At 51.9% G+C, this 2,880-nt stretch overlaps 1 pseudogene; it reads right to left on the bottom strand.

Moving 5' to 3' along the window:
- Positions 1–961: 961 nt before the first annotated feature.
- LOC102252412 lies at positions 962–2,349 on the bottom strand (annotated as a pseudogene).
- Positions 2,350–2,880: the final 531 nt, after the last annotated feature.

The raw sequence follows: 2,880 nt of genomic DNA, 5'->3' as shown, positions 1-2,880 counted from the left end.
TTAAGAGGGGGAGCAAACATATGCCATATATGCCAGGTCCCTGGAAACATAAGCTGTGCAGATGTTTCTTCCCTGCAGTGACTGTGTCAAGCAGCAAGGGTGGACCGGCTTCCGGCAGGAACATAAAAAGGACATTGAGTAAAAACTGAGGAAATCTGATTAACAGATTTATTAAATAACGTATAGGCCTTGATTCATCAACTGTAACAAATGTACCACAGTATTGTAAGGTATTAATAATAGGGGAAACCATGAATGAGGTAGCATGGGGGTAGTTATATGGGGGGAACTCTCCCAATTCTCTGATCAAATTTTTAATCTAAAACTGTTCTAAAAAATAAAGTATCACTAAGTGTAATAAAATAATAACTAAGAGAAGGTGTCAACGAAGAATAAAGAATGAAAAAAATTAGAAACATAATCTATTTTTAAAAACAGTCGACAATACAGCTCAATATAAAACAAACAATGATAATTTTTTTAAAGCAGGAAGGTTTAACATTTGTTTAATTATAAAATACGTTCTTATGGAAATTCACAAAGCGTATTTGTACAGCTTAACTTACACATATTAAGAACTATTAACATCTATTAATAACCGTGCTTCCTGAGGTGCAGGAGATATTCTACCAAATGACCCATGGCCACCCTGCGTCCCCTGCAGGTTGGTATGATCAGCTGGGGAGTCGTGGGTGTCTGCAAAGACAAGAAACTGCAGCACCAGGTGCCTGCTCACGCCTGAGACTTTCACATCAACCTCTTCCAAGTGCTGCCCTGGCTCAAGGAGAAACTCCATGAGGAGGATCTGCGTTTTCTCTCAGGGGTTTCCTCCTGGGAAGGGGCATGGGATCCAATTTTAAGAGCTGTGACAACACCTGTGCTCAACATCCTTTGGGGTAAGGGAGTGGGGAAGACGCACTGGCCATCTTGCTACAAATGAGATCCAATCTAGTAGCCGTTGTAAAAGGCTCAACCCAATCCCCAGTGCTGAGAAACCAGAGGCTGAGGGAGGTGTGTGAGCTTCCACCTCAGTGCTTTACTGAGACCACTGTCGGGGCAGGCGGGGCACAAGCAGTTCAGCTCCGCCACCTAGAAGCCACCCACAAGGTGTTCCTGGCAGACATCGTCATTGTAGACAATCTGGGTCCTTTTGTCCCAGTGGCAGCCCTGAGGACTGCTCTGGAGGGCGAGGGAGCCCCACACGGACTTGCCAGGGGCGGCATCCAGCATGGGCTGTTGGCGGGCAATGCTGACCTTGAGCTGCACGGACTCCACCTGCGTCCCGTTGAGCTCAGCAACGGCCTCATCTGCTGACTCCATCTTTTCATAGGTGACGAAGGCACAGTTTCTGGGTGGGTCCATGGAGAGGTCAGTGATGTTTCCAAAGGGGGAGAAGGCCCCACAGAGGAGGGTGGGCGTCACGTCTTCCCCGAACACGTAGAGAGTGTTCCCCTTCCGAGGGGCCCGGCGTTCAGGGAACGAGTCCGACCTGCGGAAAAGGCCTTCTCGGTCTTGGTCCCGGTCTCTGTCTCGGTCCCGGTCTCGCTCTCTGTCTCGGTCCCGGTCTCGCTCTCGGTCCCGGTATCTGTCTCGGTGCCGATCTCTGTCTCGGTCCCGGTCCCGGTCTCTGTCTCACTCCCGGTCTCGCTCTCTGTCTCTGTCTTGGTCCCGGTCCCGGTCTCTGTCTGTCTCGCTCCCGGTCCCGGTCTCTGTCCGGGTTCCGCTCACGACGGCGGTCCCGGCTGCGGCTTCGGGGAGGGGAGACTGAGGAGCGGGCGTTACCACGTGCTTCGGAGCCCCATCCAGAGCTTCGGGGACGGCCATCGCCAGCCCCCGGGCCCTCTGCCTCCTCCCCGTCTGGCCCCGGGTCCGAAGCCGGGCACTGGCAGACACAAAGCTCTCGTACAGAGATGTCCTTTGGGGACGTCTGGGCGACTCCTGCAGATGGTCATCAGCAGATAGGCTCCCCTGGAGCGGCTGGGAAGTGGGGACCGGCCCCTTCTCAGGGTCTTTGAACTTTCCCTCTAGGGTTCGAGCACGCTTGAAGCCCGAGTTCTTGGTCTCAGCCTTGACGGCACTGATGGCTCCCGACTTCACCAGCCGCTTTGCCTGCTCCGTGGCGGTGGCTGCGTCCAGCACGGGCTGCGCTGGCAGAGAGCGTTTCACACGCCTTGGCTGGCTGTGCTGCTGCTGCTCTGCTTCTTCAGGGCCAGCAGTGCCTTTTTCTTTTTCTTCTTTGAATTTCTTCTGCAGAGCCTCCTCCTCCTCGCTCAGTCCGGGGGGTATCACCAACATGGTGGCTCCTGAGGGGCGTCAGCCCGGCCCGTCTCACCTTCCTTAAGAAGGAGTCCACCCCAGCTACCATTTTAAAGGAGTATGGGACTATGGGCCAGAGACCACTGTTAGAATTTGCAAGCTTTGGAACTTTCTTAAGTGTATTTATCTTGTTAAATTCATTTTTCCAAAGTGATCAGTGAAAAACCCACAAAGAGAAAAGGGCCTAGCCCTAGCACGTTTGGCTCAGTAGAGAGAGCATCAGCCTGTGGACTGAAGGGTCCCGGGTTTGATTCCGGACAAGGGCATGCACCAAGGCTGCAGTCTCAATCCCTGACCCTGCTTGGGGCATGTGGGGGAGGCAACCAATCGATGTGTCTCTCTCACATCAATGTTTCTCTCTCTCTCTCTCTCTCTCTCTCTCTCCCCCTCCCTTCCATTCTCTCTAGTAACCAATGGGAAAATACCTCTGGTGAGGACTTTTTTTTTTTTGTATTTGCTAAAAAAAAGAAAAAGAGAGAAAAGGACCTGGATGGTTGTCTTCAGTCACAGTAAAGAAAAGGAGTTACTCTTTTAAACAACCAGGCTTCATGGGAGAAGAAAGAA

Source organism: Myotis brandtii, unplaced genomic scaffold (assembly GCF_000412655.1).
Source record: "Myotis brandtii unplaced genomic scaffold, ASM41265v1 scaffold344, whole genome shotgun sequence".
Lineage (NCBI taxonomy): Eukaryota > Metazoa > Chordata > Mammalia > Chiroptera > Vespertilionidae > Myotis > Myotis brandtii.
Note: the sequence above shows the minus strand (reverse complement) of the source record. Positions and strands in the feature narration are given on the sequence as shown.